Source organism: Bos grunniens, chromosome 9 (genome assembly GCF_055505025.1).
Source record: "Bos grunniens cultivar Pamir isolate PY7600 chromosome 9, Bosgru_T2T1.0, whole genome shotgun sequence".
Classification (NCBI taxonomy): Eukaryota; Metazoa; Chordata; class Mammalia; order Artiodactyla; family Bovidae; genus Bos; species Bos grunniens.
Genome location: NC_141173.1, coordinates 82,379,848 through 82,398,254, shown reverse-complemented (window position 1 = coordinate 82,398,254; position 18,407 = coordinate 82,379,848). Strand labels below are relative to the sequence as shown.

At 38.1% G+C, this 18,407-nt stretch overlaps 1 protein-coding gene across 32 annotated transcripts in view; it reads left to right on the top strand.

The window, feature by feature from the left end:
- PLAGL1 (PLAG1 like zinc finger 1) overlaps positions 1-18,407 on the top strand; it is a 97,343-nt gene that overhangs the window by 30,019 nt on the left and 48,917 nt on the right. For 22 of the 32 annotated variants that reach the window (XM_086318182.1, XM_086318183.1, XM_086318167.1 and 19 more), the window contains exons 1-2: positions 11,612-11,781; positions 16,087-16,156. The gene's annotated coding sequence lies outside the window, so the exon portion shown is untranslated. Of the gene's footprint in view, positions 1-10,964; positions 11,125-11,611; positions 12,098-16,086; positions 16,157-18,407 lie in introns of those variants that run through there. The other 10 variants (XM_086318161.1, XM_086318160.1, XM_086318186.1 and 7 more) reach the window with 4 other exon arrangements.

The window sequence follows — 18,407 nt, the reverse complement described above, 5'->3', positions numbered from 1 at the left end:
GGGTTGCAAAGAGTTGGACACGACTGAAGCAACTTAGCAGCAGCAATGACAAGTGATGCTGAGCATCTTTCAGAGGCTTAGATGCCCTCTGTGTCTCTCCTTCAGTGAAGCGCCTGTTCAGATCTTTTGCCCATCTTTTTAAATGACTGGTGTTCTTGTTTAGTTTTAAGTACTCTTTTTGTATATCTGAGTATAAGTCACTTATTAGATATGTGATTTACATATATTTTCTCCCAGTCTGTGTCTTGTCCTGGGACTGTGAGTTTTTAAAAAGTTCTTTGGGTGATTCTGCATCTCTAGTCCAAAGCCCCAGGTCAGATTAAAACAGGAGAGCTGGATCACCTCTTCAGCTCCCTTCTCCCCTTCCTTTGCATTTCTCACTAGTCAGCCTCTCTGGGCCTTGATTGCCTCATTCATAGAATATTAAGTTACCTTTGGGAGAGTAGGTATCTTTCAGTTTTCAGTTCTATGATTCCGTGATCACCTGACCTTTTGAAACCCTCCTGGAATGCTACCAGTATACAGTTAGATCTCCTTACCTTTCTAATTGCTTTCACAAAGGAAAAGAACTGCCTGATCTAGACATTGAGAGTCTTTTATTTCACTGTGGAATTTTATTACTCCCACTGCCTAAAACTCAACAGTTATGGTGGCATACCAGAGTGGAATAAATCTGTCAGCAACTTTAAAATTACAATAGGACAAAATCTACTGGATCATGTCTCAAAGGTACTACTCACAGAAATGGCCTCCATGTTTACCATGTTTTATAAACTTTGTACACTTGTAGGCAGGTGAGAAAACAATTTGGCAGTTTAGAATTTCTCTCTATCCTTCCTCCACGTAGCTAGTCCATCATTAAAAAGCAGACCCTATTTCTCTAAAAGTTGGGTTTTCTTTTCCTGCAAATATGTCTCCTGAAAGGCAGAACAGAGAAACTGCAAGTTATTAGACTCACAAAGAGGAAGCGTACAGTATCTTGAAGGTTATCTATAGATGGAATACTTTTAGGTATTAAACCTTAGAACAGTAACACAGAAAGTACAGTAATAATTGCTAAAACTTCCTAACAAAATTAAACTTGTGGAGGCTCTTACCCCATCACATGGTGTTATTATAAATGTGGGATGTGGAGACCCTTTTCAACTTCAATATTAGCTCAGTGCATTATAAACTCAAACCTCATAGTCAGAAAGCCTTGTTACTCATTTAGTTTCTGTCTCTGGCCTCTGCCACTATGCCCATGTTGTCTTATCTTAATGATTTTGTGGGAGTAGCATAGCACAGACTCTGGAATTAGAGAGTTTTGAACTTCATTACTTATTAGCTGAGAGATTTTTGGCAGGTTCCTTAACCTCCCTAAACTGTTTCCTCATGTGTATCATAATAATAATAGTGCCCACTTGAATTGCTGTGTCAAAGAAACTAATATAAACTAAAGGGGGTTTGGTGCAGTGTCTGGCGTACATTTGCTGCTGCTGCTGCTACTGCTGGTTTACGTGAAGTCACCTAGGTATTGTATTTTGAGTGAGAAGATCAGAAGACCAAAGACATTTCAGGAACCTGTGGAAGAGACTGTATTTTAAATTATCTGGCAAAATCACCCTTACCTTCTGAAGAGACTCAGAAATACTGGTCAGAGCATTAACAGAAAAGCCCAGAGAGAAGGGTACCACTGACACTGATGGAAAGGGTCATTCCAAGCAGGAAGGAGTGGGGAATTGCACCAGAGGCTGCAGAGAGATCCCGGACAAAAGACTTTCCATTGGCTTTGGAGTACAGAAGGGTATCAGTGGAGGGAAAGGATAGAAGGCAAGGATTGCTGACAGGTGGGGGTTCAAAAGTGAGGCGTGAAGATACTAAAAAAGTAGAGAGCCCAAGTGGAGGCTATCCTCAAGAAGCTTGAAGGGGAAATGGGATTATAAAATGTGTCTAGAGGAGATCTGGGATTTGAGTTTTAATTTTTTGTAAGTTGGGTTAAAGTTTTACAAGTTTGGAGAGGAGAAAGAGCAAATGGAGAGTTAAATATGGGAGTTTGAGGAGATACAGAGTGCTGACTGATTGAATAAGTGTTTTTTTTTTTTTCCCTTAAAGACAGGTGATATTGACAAGCTTATAGGTAGTAGGAAGGCAAGGAAGGGGAGAGTTTGTTCTTGATAATCTCAGATTTCCAGGAAGTAGGAAAACAGTGGTGGTGGAGATTTTGAGACAGTTTGCAGAGGGGGATGAAGGGTTAGACAAGCTACCCATCAAATGAGATTGAGCTGATCAGGCAATATCCATCTTCATGAATGTCTTCATTTGTGGGAGCTTTCCCAGTATTTCTCAGCAGAATATGGGAGCATCATAATCAGGTGGTTGAATCTGACCTTGTGTTTTTAATAATTTTTTGTGGTTTTAAAGCTTTTCAAAGTATGAATGAATTCCCCCTATACCCTTGGCATGGATTCACCAATTGTTAACATTTTTCCACATTTGCTTTATCACTTTCATATATAATAATTATGTTGTTGAACTGTTTGAGAGTTAGACTTTATGACTGCCTAATCTTAAACACGCCAGCATTTATCTCCTAGGAACAATGACATTCTTCATAACCACATAACAATGATTACACTCAAGAAGTTTAACATAGTCACAGTACAGTTATTCAATGCATAGTCCATATCTAAGTTTCTTCAAGTATCTTTCTAACTTAAAAAAATCCAGAATTTTTAGATCCAAGTATTGCATTCAGTGTGGTGTTTTTCATCTCATTTAATCTGGAAAAGTTTTTAAGCCTTACTCTGTCTTTCATAACGTTGGTGTTTTTGAAGCATACAGTCTAGTCATTTATTTTTCGAAGCTCCATCAGTTTTGGCTTGTCTGTTTTTCTCATTGTAAAACTTGGGTTTTGTGTTTTTAGCAAGAATACTAAGTAAGTGATGTGTTCTTATCCAGTGTTTTTCAACAAGAGGCACACTCAGCTTGTTCTATTATTGGTGATACTAAATTTGATAATTTGAGTTGGTATCTGTTAGGTCCCTTTGCTGAAGAGTTACTGTTTTTACCCTTTAAATGAAGAAGTAATTTGTAGGGAGATAGATGCTTGAAAACTATGTAGACTATGGAAATATCCTGTTTTTCCATTTTTACTCACTAGGTAAAGGTGTAGGAGTTTATGCGTTAAAGCAGAAGCTTAGGAGTCACTGGGGACATTCTGGGAAGAGGAGGAAAATATATCTTCTGATGATGATGTTGTTTAGTTGCTAAGTTGTGTCCAACTCTTTTGAGACACCGTGAATTGAAGCCTGCCAGTCTCCTCTGTGGGATTTCCCAGGCAAGAATACTGGAGTGGGTTGCAATTTCCTTCTTCAGGGGATCTTCCCCAGCCAGAAACTGAACTCGCATCTCCTGCATTGGCAGGTGGATTCTTTACCACTGAGCCACCTGGGAAGCACATGTAATTATTGGTGAAGTTCAAGGAACAAGAGTTCAAAGGATCGGACTGCTAATTCTGAAAAGGAAAATTTTAAATAAGATGGACAATAAAGAATATGATGAAGCAGTTATGCAATTAATGCAAGGCAGTTCATGTTGTAATTTTAAGTGTTTTTTAAAAGTTTTAATGAAAAGTATATGATAGATTTAAAGTAAAATAAATATATGGGCCCTCAGTTCAGTCTTTTGATGTTCAGTAATTCTCCGCTTTTAATCCTCTTCCTTTATGGATCTCTGAGTCTGCATCATTCTCAGTTCAGTTTATCTGGTTATTATCCAGATAATAAATAACTTTCTGGTTTCCTCTAGGGTGGAGATGGCATATTTTTCTGACTACAGAGGGACCCGTCACCCGGTTGCTCTGTATGCAAAGTAAAAACATTCAACCAACACTTTCCTGACAGCCTCATATCTTGACTTATTCTCTGGCATTGCTGTGTGTCCAGCCCATGGCGGCGGGGGGGGCCTTTCTCCATTCCTAAGTCTGTTATTGCTGTTGCATTTGCTTTTGGTCTTTCAAAATCCATTGAACTCTCTCCAAGACAGCTCATGTCTCTCCTCTGATGTCCTTGTTTTCGAGGAGGTCTGGAAAAGAGATAAGATAAATAGATAGAGCCATCATCCCTATGTTTTTTTACTTTAAAATTAGTGGCTAGTACTCATAAATTATGAAAAGTCTTTACCACCTTCCCTATTTCTTGTGTCATCTTGCTTATAGCTGTTGAATTTTGCGATGAAATTTTAATTATAGTAAAGAGAAAAACAGAACAACTATCAATATTTGGTATTTGTATACTGCTTTTATTTCTTTGCTCCAAAGGCCAGCCTTTGGTCAGTCATTGTCAACTTGCTTTTTTTTCATGCCACATGAAACAGGAATGAAAATTGATGCCATTGAGTCTACTTTAAATCACTTCTGACCAGTTCTGGTTGATTATTAATAAAAGGTGAAAGTTTGGGGTTCTATCTTCATTTGATGTTGTATTTTCATTTCATTTTAAGTAGGAAAATTCACTGAATTTCCTGAAAATTCAGTAAATTTTCCTACTTAAAACTTTAAAATTCATATCCACATTTTGTATAACTTGAATTACATCAGTACATTTTCCTATAGAAATAGAAAGCACATAGCTGCTTAAATCAGTGGGGCATCCTTACTAACATCTTTGAGAGACACAAGTGGCCATATTCTTCCATCTCATGTACCATCTTGGTCTTTGGTATGTAACTAAGAACCATGATTATTTTGTTGTTCTGTCCAACATGTATGTAACACAAAATCTTTGCCACATAATATAAAAAATATTGACATTTATCAGACATTGCCTTGTGAGCTTACTATGCTCATCAACTACCAGTCAGTTGAAGAAAGAAATGGACATTAGTCAGTGTTGCTTTGGGAAATATAAAAAGATGTTCTCATGGAGGCCTGAGGAAGTGATACCTGGTTGGAGAAATCATTGCAAATATCGACAAGAGTAGGGAAGGGGGAAGAAATCCCATGAGCCAAGAATTACAGTCTCTCAAAAAAGAGAAGTGACCTGAAGGTTGAGAGGGAGTAGCATATGGCCAGTGAGAGGTTGTCTGGCCAGAAGCCATGGGCCTCAGAAGAACTATGTTTATATGGATTTGAGGGTTATATTTCGTTTAGAGAAAATTAAATCTAGCAGCACCTATTGAATATTTGTTAAGTTGAATTTACTAGAAAATAAAGTTGTTATGATTTAAATGTTAAACATAATGCAAACTGTGTAATGAAAGAACACTGGATTAGGAATCAGAGGATTTGAGTTTCATCTCTGTCGTCTAAATCCTCCAGGTGAGACAATGAATTGATAAAGTACAAGGCAGTACTAATGAAAAAGTCAACAAAAGCAGAAGGTGATTTCTAATTCGAACTGCTATGGATGAAGAGAAAAACTGTCTCCTATAATTTCTTTTCTCCCCATTCCATTCAAGGAAGACTAGGAACATTTCTTTTCAACTTTGCTGAGTTCAATGTACATCTATAACAAAATCCAGCTATTTTAAGTGTATCATTTGGGGAGGGATGATATATACATATATATATACATATGTATTGGAGAAGGCAATGGCACCCCACTCCAGTACTCTTGCCTGGAGAATCCCATGGACAGAGGAGCCTGGTAGGCTGCAGTCTGTGGGGTCGCTAAGTCGGACACGACTGAGTGACTTCACTTTGACTTTTCACTTTCATGCATTGGAGAAGGAAATGGCAACCCACTCCAGTATTCTTGCCTAGAGAATCCCAGGGACGGGGGAGCCTGGTGGGCTGCCGTCTATGGGGTCACACAGGGTCGGACATGACTGAAGTGACTTAGCAGCAGCAGCAGTGTACATATATATATATATATTCAGGAAATAGTCTCACTGATCAAGATATAGAACATTCCTCTCCTACAAAGTTCCTTCATGTTCCTCCTCCATCCACTCTGGGAAAGCATTGGTCTGCTTTTTCTCACTCTGTTAGACTTTCTACCTAAAATTTCATATAAATGGAATCACATAGTATGTATATCTTTTATATATATAGCTTCTTTTACTCAGAATAATGCTTTTTAGATTTACTTATGAGGTCATCATCTGTTTGCTCATTTTCCTACTGACATTGGGGTTGTTTTCAGTTTGGGGCTAACACGAATATTTGCGTATAAGTCTGTGTAGACATATTATTAATTCTCTTGGATAAATACCTAGGAATAGGATTGCAGGGTCAAGTAGTAAATGCATGTTTAACATTAAATGAAACTCAAAACAGTTTTCCAGAGTGGTTGTACCATTTTATATTCCCACCAACAATGTCTGAGAATTCTAGTTTTCTCCCTTATTGGAAGCACTTAATATTGTTAGTCTTCTAAGCTTTAGCCATTCCAGTTGGTATGTATGATATTTTACTATGGTTTTAATTTGCATTAGTCATGGAGGAAATGATGTTGAGTGTCATTTATGTGCTTATTGGGCATTCGTATATCTTCTTTGGTGAAGTGTGTTTTAGTCTGGAGCTAGTGATAAAAAACACCTGCCAATTCAGAGGACATAAGAGAGACAGTTTCGATCCCTGGGTTGGGAAGATCCCCTAGAAGAAGTCATGGCAACCCACTCCAGTATTCTTGCCCAGAAAATCCCATGAACAGAGGAGCTCCCATAGGGTTGCAAAGAGTCAGACATGACTAAAGCGACTTTGCATGCATGCATGCATGCCCGGTTTTATTACATTGTTTGTCTTTATATTGTATGAGTTCTTCAAATACTCTAAGTTGTGTATGATGTTAAGTGTAAGTTTTTTTCTCCATACAGATAACCAGTTCCCATACCATTCCTCTTTTTCCAGTGGGATGTTGTATCTCTGTCCAAAATCGATAGATCATATACATATAGGTCTATTTCTGGACTCAAAGTATGGTTCCATTTATCCTTATGCCATCCAGACTTAATTATTGTAGCTTTGTAGTAGGCCTTAAAATCAGGTAGCGTAAGTCTTCCAACTTTGTTCTGCTTTTTCATTTTCATTCTTGTAGGTTCATTCCCATGTAAAGTTTAAAGTCAGCTTGTCTATTTCCACGTTAAAGGTACTGTGATTTGGCATATTATAAGAGGGTTGAAAGATGGATTCTCAAAATATATATCTATATCCTAATCCTGGAAGCTGTGAATGTTACCTTATTTGGGGGGAAAATAGGAGGGTGTCTTTGCAGATGTAATAATTTAAAGATCTTGAGATGAAGAGAGATCATCCTGGCCTTATTCATGTGCATCCTACATCCAATGATAAGTATTCTTATAAGATAGACACACACGGGATAAAACACAGGACACTCACAGAGCAAAAGGCAATGTGAAAATAGATGCACAGACTGGAGTGATGTGGCCAGAAGCCAAGGAAGCCAGAGAATGCCAGCAACTACCGAAAGCTGGAAGAGGCAAGGGATGGATTCACATCTAGAGCCACTAGAGGGAGTGAAGCCTCGCTGACACCTTGATTTCGGACTTCTGGCCTCCAGCACTGTGAGAGAATACATTTCTCATTTTAGCCATAAATTTGTGATAGTTTATTGTAGCACCCATAGGAAACAAATACATCTATTATCAGGTTGAGGAAGTTCCTTTCTTTTTCTGAGCTTTTTTTTTTTTTGCCCCACAAGAATGGGTTTTGGATTTTTTCAAATACCTTTTCTGCATCAATTGAAAAATATTTTTTCTTGCTATTTTGTTACTGTGGTCATGATCTGTATAAACTCTCTGCTCTCATGATATTAATTGTAGTATGATCAAAGTTGTTACTTGAGTAACACCTATTTGTGAAAGTGTTGGGTATTGACACATTGTTTTGAACTGTAAATATGTCAGCATGGGTCTTCTAGCTTTATGTTTGCTAAAGACATTTTAGGAAGTCATTGAAGAATCAGAATAAAACTGTATCTCAAAATACTTAGAGACAAATGGTGATTTTAAGATTTATCCTGAATAGTTCTCTATGAAAGAGACCACACTGGTGACCCACTGGTTCAGTTTGGCCTTGAGATAAATTTAATTAGCTTCCATAGTGCTTCCAAAATTAAGGAATTTGATATTGAAACACTATATATCATGGCTGAAAATGGCATACATTTGGCAATGCTGGCCTGAGCTGGTATAAGCTTTGTATAAGCATCTGCCCCTTATACAAAAAAAAAAAAAAATGTTCTTTTTACTTTAACATAGTCTTGCTCTTTTTTTGTTTTAAACTCCATATTGATTTGAGTTTACAGCCTTTGCTCTAGAACTTTTGGGGCACATTGTAATGCCAAGCCGCGTGTCATTCAGGGAAAACCTAGAGAAAAGGAGGGCATCACAGTTGCCAGCTCACAATATTCATGTTCAAAGAGAACTTTGTGGAAATAACCAAAAGAGAAAAAAGGATTTTTCATATATTTCATTCCTAACAAGAGAGACAAGCTGATGGACTGACTTAGGGATAAAGAAGGGACAAAGAAGCACTAAAATAAATAAGTAAAAACCCTAGACCACACAAAGAAAAGAAAGCAAGAAACAGAACCAAATCCCTCACCTACAGCAACCAAAGAAAGAAGTACAACCTTGTGATGTAAAATGTGAGAAGTGATGGCAAAGCAAAGATACCAAATACTCTGTGATAGATGTGTGGTATATATCCTTCCACTCTCCTGCAAGACATTCTGAGGAAACAGATGATCAAAGTCTGAGAATTTTCACAGACATCCTCCAACTGGGAAAGTGGCGTCCTTGTGACACATCAGGGAAACTTTACAAACCACTGTTGCATCTTGCCCAAAGCAAGAAAGTTTGCCACCCTCTGGAATACTGTGCTGAATTGGGCAAATGAATTGATCCTTATAGATATGGAATATTCCCTTGAGTGGCTTGAAAATGGGCTGGTGAGGACTTACAGGAGCCTCAGAAGTGATGGCTGACTTTCCCACAGAAGGCTCTGTATTCACCTTCAGTCTGAGTTTCACAGTCCCCTATCTTCCTGAAACCCTCAAGTCCCAGAAAGGACGGATAGAAATAACATTCAGCCCTGAAACTGAAGCTCTGGATAGGGAAGACAAACACATCTTAGGTGAAGAGGAAAGTGCACCGGGAATTCACTCTGTTTGTTAGTGCAAACACAAGGTCTGTTGTTAACTTTTAAGGATAAGCAAGATAAAAGATATAACATAGCTGTTATGTAAACATGTTATAAATGGGAAGCAAGGAAAACAGTGTGAAGGAGATGAAGAAGCAAAACTGGAAGAAAACACAGCCAAGGAACAGACATTTATATTCCTTATATATGTTTGACTCACCAGAGGAAAAGAGTATGATTCCACGAAGTAGCTCAAGGATAAGATAAGAATGTGATGAAAAAGGAAATTGCATAGCTAAGAAAATCAATTTTTCAAAAGAACATGATTTTAAAATCCAATAAGCTAGAAAAACCAAAGACCAGAATTGTTTAAAGAATCAGAATGAATGCAAATCAAAAGATGGATATAGAAAATAAAAATCAAATATAAGACTAACGGGTGACTCTGAAGTAGAAAAGCCAATGAATGAAAGATAAATTTATTCAGATATATAATATGAATGGGATACTACACTAAGAAGAATGAAATCCATAAGTTGAAAGATCATACTATCTACTGGGGGAAAATTGATACAGAAAAATTGACACTAAGATATAGTCCAATTAAGGATATACAGCTGCTTTAATGATAAAGAATTCTTTTCTTTATCCAAGCAGAAAAATCAAATCACTTCCCAGGGAAAATCACACAGGATTCAGCTCTCTCCACAGAAATCTAGAATGTCAAAAAATCAGTGAAGTATCTTCTCTTCAACCACCCTCTGTTTTTTTCCGTCTTTTAACTTGATTGAGGCTTTCAATGGTTAAGTCTATTGGTAAATGTCACATTGCACTTGAGAATATGTGAATTATTTTCAAATATCTTTTGATACTGATTTCTAACATGATTCCACAGTGATAAGAGAACAGACTCTGTATGATTTCAATATCTTTAAACTGTGAGGTTTTTGTACCTTGTTTTCTGTTCCTGGATATGTTCGTGTCTTCTGGTTTATAGTCTATGGGAATAGAATTTATATCTTGCTGCTGTGTGAAAATTATATAAATCTTAATTATGTTGAATTGGTTCATCGTGCTTTTCAGGTCTACTATATCCTCCTACTTTTCTATCCATTCTATTAGTTTTTGAGAGTTTGATATTAAAACTCCAACTAAAAATCTTAATTTATCTACTTAAAAATGATTATAATATATTGTGGAACTATATGTAACTTTGTTCCTGTATTTTCCAAGTCTCCTATGAATGTGTTATCATACTTTCCTAATTAAAAAAATCAGTGAAGCAATTGCCTTCTTTTTCTGTTAGGTTTTGAAGAGGAGGTGTGAATCCAAAATATTTACCCACTCTGAGTTTTTGGTTTGTTTGTTTAATGTGTAGAGATAAACAGATAAAACATTACTCTATAAGGGCTCCTTAAGAAAACAGCTTGAAAAAAGAGAGTCCCTCAAGAAATAAAATAATTCAGGAACGGATATGTTAGGATGAACACTGAATTCATTTAAATATAGAATTAAGAGTGAACATCTGGGAGAAGAAGGTGGTCGAGCACTTGTAAATGTGCTGAGTGCTCAAAGCTGAAAGTAATACAAGCGATGGAAATCCGGAGACTGCGGAGAAGATGGATAGACGTGGACGATGTTGTTAACATATTTCAGAGCTACGAGAGAGTCTGAAATACGTAGTGAACTGCCTCTCTAAGTCGTTTTACTTAATGCTTATAGGCCTCTTTTAGCAATGTGTATCTTGCAGGGAAGAAAGCAACCGCTGGAGGTTTGCTTGTTTCTCCAATCCAAAGACCATTTTAAAATGACTTCAAGCACACCCAGTATGATTCCATAACTGTAAAATAACTTCCTTCTAATCTTTTCTGTGCCTTAGTGTCTCCAGCTGTGAGACCGGGAGGAGGAGTATTTCTCTGCCGGGAGGGGGTCGTGAGGACTCCGTGTGTTTACCTGTGAAGTGCTTAGCACACTGCCTGACTCAGGACGAGTGGGCACAGTTAGGCTGCCATGATTTCCACGCGGCACGGAGAGAGGAGGTAAGTTTGGCCTATGGCAGTATTCTCCTAGCATCTGTCGTGTTTCTCATTTCTGATTTGGCTCCGGGCGGTTCATCCTAGTGGTAACTTGAGTGAACCATCCCCGCTACGGTATGGGGCTCCAGGCTGGTTCGGGTCTACCTGCGCCAGCTCTGCACCTGGGCGACCTTGGCTTAGCCCCATACAGATGACTCCATCGGCCAGGCGTCTGGGCGCCGGTCCTCTTCCTCCGCCCAGGCCGCCGACCCCCTGGCTCCCCAGCGGGGCCTCCTCCTGCCACGTGACGCCCCCGCCAGGGGCCCCAGCGCCCTCCCCGCGGCCGCCCCGTTCCGGCTCCCGGGCTCCGCCTGTGCGCGGCCTCCTCGGCGCAGCCATCCTCGCGGCCGCTGAGGGCGGCAAAAGCCCACGGCATCTGCCATTTGTCATTCAGCCCGTGGGTACCGCCCCAAGCCTTGATTTAAGCCCGTGTGGGGCGGATTCTAGCCTCACTCTCCTGGAGAGCGGACAGACGGACGGGCGGACGGGGCGGCTCTCCTTGCAGCCGCTCGGACCGCGGGGCCTTGGCTCACGGGGCGCTTCCCCAGGTCGCCGTCATGGCCGCGGAGGCGGCACGCCCGAGCTGCCGCGCTTGAGTTCCGGGGGTCCGGACCCCGCAGGGTAGGTGGTGGGGAGGCTTGCAGCCGCGATCAGGGCGAGTTGAGAGGGGGAACCGAGGGGCCGTGGCCGGCCTGGGGCTGTGGGGCGGCAACATTGCCGCGGAACGGGCACCGCGCCGGGCTCCGTGCCGCGCTCCAGAGGGTGTGCCGGTGCCACCGCGCCGCGTACGTGAGGGGGTCCGGGCTCCTCGGGACCCGGCGTGAAACTCTGACAAATTGTCTCTGGGCGAGCCAGCTCGGCTCCGAGAACGAATTCTTTTCCCCCTCGGCTGTTCTTCATGCCACTTTTTGAAACGCTCGCATGTAGTTGATTTGCGGTAAGTAGACTCGGTTTTTGAAACCTGGCACTCTAACCTTGCTAAAAGGCCGGGGTGGGGTGGGGTTGGTGGGGGGGCAGGGGGAGAAAGTCTGTTCAAAGTAATAATGTGACTAAACATGAAATGTTTGCGTTTACATCCATGATGGAAAATGTGATTCGATTCATGCAAAATTTAGACCTAGGGACCCTATCAGGTAGGCACCGAAGACGATTCTAAAATGCGGGCTCTTGAAAATTTCCTAGATTAGGATAACTGATAATGCAACTTTGGTTATTTACGCTCAGCATCAAACTTTCAGGGTAGTGCCGGGGATTTTTACTTCTTAATAAATATACTCCTGTAATTTTGATTCCTTTTTTTTTTCTTCTTCTTCTTCAACAAATGTATTACTTTTATGTTTTAGGAAACCAATAAAAATTAAAAATAGAAACACTCAGCTTAGGTCCTCCTTCTTCCAGGAATCCTTCTCTAACCCCTCCCTCCCCAGGCAGGATCGGAGGCCCCTCCTGTGAGCTTTCTGGGGCCTCACTGAGGTCCTGGTCCCTATGTCCTCCCCCTACCCTCCTCGCGTGTATTAACCCATCAGTCTCGCTCGGAGTCCAGTGGCTACTTAGCACATGGTAAGTGATTAATACTGTTTAACGACCAAAGGAAAAGATAAAACGAGCTGATGTTTCACAGTTTTAGCCCTGAAATTATAGAGTGATAAATTAGATAAGAACGTTTACTTAAAGTTAAGGATCTAGAAAGTTGACAACATCCGATGTCCGGGCTACACGTCCCAGCAGATCCACTCCTAGGTATTTATCCTGTAGCCGTGATGTTTTTACAGGATTGAAACCCATTTAGTGGGTCATGAAAACAATTAAGTGGCGAGTGATCAGAATTTGTAAAACGTGAACTAACAGAGAATAGAAAATCATCAGAATGTGTCTCAGGTCATAGGGTATTTGCTTCATGAAACTTTTTTTTTTCCTTCTCTCAGTTTTATACACACACAGATGTGTGTCATGATGTAAAACGTCATTCTTTAGAATGAGTCATGGTCGAAAAAGTTTGAAAGCCACTGCCCTAGATAAATTTTCATACATATACACAAGCAGACGTGTACAAGAAGTTTGGCTATGGTGTTGTTTGTAAAACTCAGAAGCTAGAAGCAACCTCTGTGTCCATCTGAAGGAGGACTATAAATTATACTCCAGTCATAAAATGGAGCCCACCCAGTACAGTGGTGAATAAAGTAGTTTTGTGTCTTAACACAAATGCGTCTTAATAACATTGAGGGGGGAAAAAAAACGTTGCTGAAGAAGACTGTATGATATCATCTATATGAAATTCAGAACCTGATGAAATAAAGGTGTGGTTTAGGGGTGCATATGTAGACATTTAAAACTGTATAGAAAAATTGTAAAGCAATTAACACCATAAAAATCAAGTTAGTGGTCATCTCTTAGGGGTGAATATGAAGGAACACACTATGAGATTTTGGCTGGGGGCAGGTTTTGAGACGTGGAAAATGCTGTATCTCCTGACCTCGGCAGTAGTTACATGGGTGTTTACTTTATAACTCTTTGTTAAATGCTACATATAATGTCTGTATGTTAAATTTTCCTGAAAGTATCTTAAAACATGGGCTTCACAAAATGAAGAAACCTGAAGCTTCCCGGCTTTCCTTTAAAGAAGGACTTAAAGAAGTCCTGACCAGAGAGAGGTACTTAGGGAATTTAAAGAATATTAATGATATTTTATTTCATAAACTCTGGGGATACATCAGTGTTCATTAAATTCTTTATATGTTTTATATCTTTAATAATTTGTTAATATTTAGAAGAAAATAAAAGTCATTCACAGATAGTACTGTGAACATTTTAGTGTGCTTGCTTTCTAGAAAGCAACTTTTATGTATTTTTACAAAATTGAAGTTATAATTCATATAGTAATGTAAGCTAAAATCAAATTCTTTATACAAAAAATTGAATACTGAAAAGTATATGAAAATGTAACATCTTCTACAAGGAGTTTAAAATGCTAACATGCTGTTTGTTATATTTACTTCAACAATTTCAGTTCCTCAGTCACTCTAGGCCACATTTCAAGTGCTCAGTAACGACATGTGACTAGTGGCTCTTATATTTTATTATGCTGTATTACTTTATATTATGCTGTATTATATAACAGAACATTTCCATCACTGCAGAAATTTCTGTTGGGAAACAGTTCAAGCTACAGGCCCTTTGGTTGCATAAACTGCCGGCAATTTCTTCTTTGTGCTTTTGTGTCTTAAGATATTCTTTATTATTAAGGAAATATATGTTGAAAATTTTTTCTAAAAGTTTTAAAGTTTGCATTTTCACATTTCTTTAATTTATCTGATAAATATAGGTACACATAAATGAACATATTTGTTTGCTTTTTCCCACGCACAGTACCAATGGTTTGCGGTGCTACCTCTCTCATATACATATTTCCAGAAATACTTGGGCTCATTTCTGGATTCTCTGGTCATTTATTTGTCTCTTCCTGCAAAGACTACAGATTTTTTCCTTACTTTTGTCTTAAGTATAGTATATTTTTCAGTTCTAAGAATTAAAAATGTTTTTCATTATGATTTTTTTTCTTTTTCCTATGAGATTTTTAGAAGTATTTTCAGTTTTCAAATGTGGAAAGTTTTATGAGTTATCCTTTTGTTACTGACTTTTTTAAAGCTTGCAGCGTAGTCAGCAAATTAGGGTTCTGTGCTACCAGTTCTTTGAAATTTAAGAATTGCTTTGTGGCCTCACGGTTAGTTTTTCAACTGCTCCTTGAATGATTGTGAAGAATATATATTCACAGACTTTTGGGACAAGGTAGGTATATAAGTAAATGAACACACACACATATATATGTCTTAGATCAGGCATAAAAAATTGTAATGTTCAAATCTTTTTTAACCTTGCTAATTTTTGGTTTGTTTAATTACTGAGATTGGTATAATAAAAATGTCACAATAAAATAATGGATTTTCTCAGTTTCTTCTTGCAATTCTGTCAACTTTGCTTTATAAAAGTTGAAGGTACATACAAGTTACATGCCCACAAGAAGAGTACGTACTGCTTTTTCTTCTCTGTGTATTAGGTCTTTTGTCATGCTGTAGTCGTGTTCAATGCCTCCTCACCCACATGCCTGTTACCTTAAGATCCATTTTGTCTTATAATATCCTAGTCACACCTCTCTCTTAGTTAGCGTTTGCTTAGAATATCTCTTTCACAGGTAAAACCAGATAGTTTTCTCTAATCCACTCTGACAGTCTGTCCTTTAACTGGATCTTCAGTCCAATTGAATTTAATATAGTAACTGCTGCACTTAAGAAGAAAGTTAGCATTATCTTTGGTTGTTTTTGTCCTTTTTTTTTTTCCCTCTTCTTTGCTACCTTTTGGATTTTTTCTTACTCCATTTTCTTCCCTCTCCACTAGTATGAAAATCACGTATTTTATTTATTTTAGTGGTGTCACTCAAAATTTTAGTGTACCAACTTAATCTGAAGTTTATCAATTTTTTTCCTTTTACAAATAATTCAAGAAGCATACGTTGCCTTGATAACCGTTTAATCTCCCAGCTTAAATGTTGTCTTCCAGAGTTTAGTTCCATCTTGATTTTTTTTTCTCCTATAAATTTGACATCACTTTCGTTTTTTTTTTTTTTATGATTTGTCATTCCTTCTTACACCTCAGATCTGTCTCTTCTTCTTAAAACATATATTTTAGAAGCTTGTTTATTAAGGGACAGTTGATGGCAAACTGTATCTGAAAATGGCTTTATTTTGCATGCATTTTTGAATGGTAGTTTTGTTAGACGTATATTTCCCGGCCAGCGGTATCTTTCTCAGCCCTTTGAAGGTGACATTCCAGTGACTTCTACTTTCAGTGTTACAGTTAGTTCAAACAACTGTTATTTGTTGGTAATTTGTTTGTTTTGCCTGATTTTAAGATCTCTTTTGTTCTCTACAGCTTTGTGACAGAACGTGTCTCCGTGTGGACATTTCACTGATCCTGGATTTATTGTGTTCCTGTCTCTAAGGTTTGTTTTTCATCACTTCTTCAAAGTTTTACCTTTTGTGTCTTTCAGTATTGCTTTTCCTCCATTTTTTCCCATTCTTTCCTTTAAGAACTCTGATTAGACTTCTATTAGACTTTGTCATTCTGTCGTCCATCTCTTTTAACATAGCTTTTATATATTATACATTTTTGTTCATATTGAATTCTAGGTAATTTCTTCAGATCCTGTATTCTGAACTTTGTCTAAATTTTTTTTCTTCTTCAAATTGAGCTGTAATTTACAAACAATGAAGACATAAGAATAAAGTGTATGGTTTGCATGTAAAAGTTGCAAGCGGTGACAAACTATGAGCTAGCTCCAACCCATAATATATTTTCATATATAAGATTTTGTTGAACATAGCCATGTCCATTGAGCAGAGTTGGGTAGTTATAACGGAGACCGTATGGCCCACAAAGCCTAAACTATGTTTTATGTGATCCTTTGCAAAGGAAGTTTGGTGATGCCTCTTCTATAATATTGCATATACTACAATTTATTTACCTTTTTTCCTGTTGATAAGCATAGGAGTTGTTTTCAGATTTCAACCATTATAAATAAAATTGCCATAGATGTTCTTGAAACTGCCATTGGTGAATATATATATTCTTATCCCTTGGATATGTACCAGGGAGCTGAATTGATGGTCTTCGGGTAAGTTGGTTGCATTTCCATGAATAATAATAATGTTGAACATCCTTTTATCTCTTTTTTGGCCATTCCAATTTCTTTTATGAAGTCTCTATGTAAGTCTTTTGCCCATTTATTTTAATTAGGTTATCTTTTGTTAGTGATTTTTTAACTCCTTATGTGTTTTGAATAGGAGACCTTAATCAGGTACATGTTTGCATATATTTTCTACCTCTCTTATTCCCTTAATAGTGCCTTTGGACAAGCAGATTTGTTTTTTTGAAGTCCAATATATCAATTTTGGGGGGGGGTGGGAGGGTAGAAAGGGTTGAAGGTGCTTTTTTGTATCCCGTTCACGGAATTTTCTTCTACCTTCATCGTTGCCCTCCATCAAGATCCTGAAGACATTTACTTATTGTTTCCTGTAGAAGCTTTGTACTTCTAGTCCTCACTTTTGGGTCTTGCTAAATTCACTTTTCAGTTCTGGTAGTTTGTAGATCCTTTTTATCCCCCTTATTTCTTGGCTCTGCCACACAGCATGCAGAATCTTAATGCCCCGACCAGGGATAGAATCCATGCCGCCTGCAGCAAAAGCTCAGAGTCTTAACACTGGACCTCGAGGGAAGTCCTAGTTTGTAGATTGTTGCAAATTTTCTAAATGTACCATCATGTCATCTGTTAAAAAAGTTTAAATTTTTCTAATCTCTGTTCCTTTTTTTTTTTTTTTTCTTGCCTTATTGCACTGGCTTGGAACAGACTTTAACAAAATTTTAGAAATGGACATCCTTGCTTTTTCCTAATCCTAGAGGAGAATATCTGTCTTTTAAGGATGATGTTTACTGGACATTGTCTTGTAGATACTCTTTATCAAAGTAAGAAATTTTTTATTTCTAGTTTACTGAAATTTGTTTTCACAAAGGTGTATCAAAATTTTAAAACCCTTTTTGTTATGAAATAATTTTAGATTTACAGAAAAGTTGCAAAAATAGTATAGAGTGTTCCTGTATATGCGTCACCTAGCTTCCTCTAATGTTAACAGATTACACAGCCATGATGCATTTACCAAAATTAAGCATTAATGTTGGCACAATACTATTAACTGTAGACATTATTCATATTTCTCCAGTTTTTCCATCATTCTGTTCCAGGATATAATCCATATACCACATTACATTTAGTTGCCATGTCTCCCTAATCTACTCTAACCCATGATAGGTTTTGAGTCTTTTCTTATTTTTCATCACCTTGCCATTTTTGAAGAGTACTGGTCAAGTATTTTATACAGGGTTCATCAGTTTGGGTTTGTCTGATGTTTTCTCACAATTAGACTGAGGTTATGGGCTTCAAAGGAAGCACACCAAAGAAATATTGTATCCTTATTGCATCATATCTGAGGGCACATAATATCCATATCAACACGTTAACCTTGATCACATAGTTTAAGTAGCATCTCCCAGGCTTCTCCTTTGTAACATTTCTGTTTTTCACTTTTTACACTCTTTCTGTTACAAGCAATTCATTCAAGGTAAGGAGAGGGAAAAAATATCAAATGACTTGTGATTATATATTAAAACTACCATAATAATTAATAAATACATTGAGG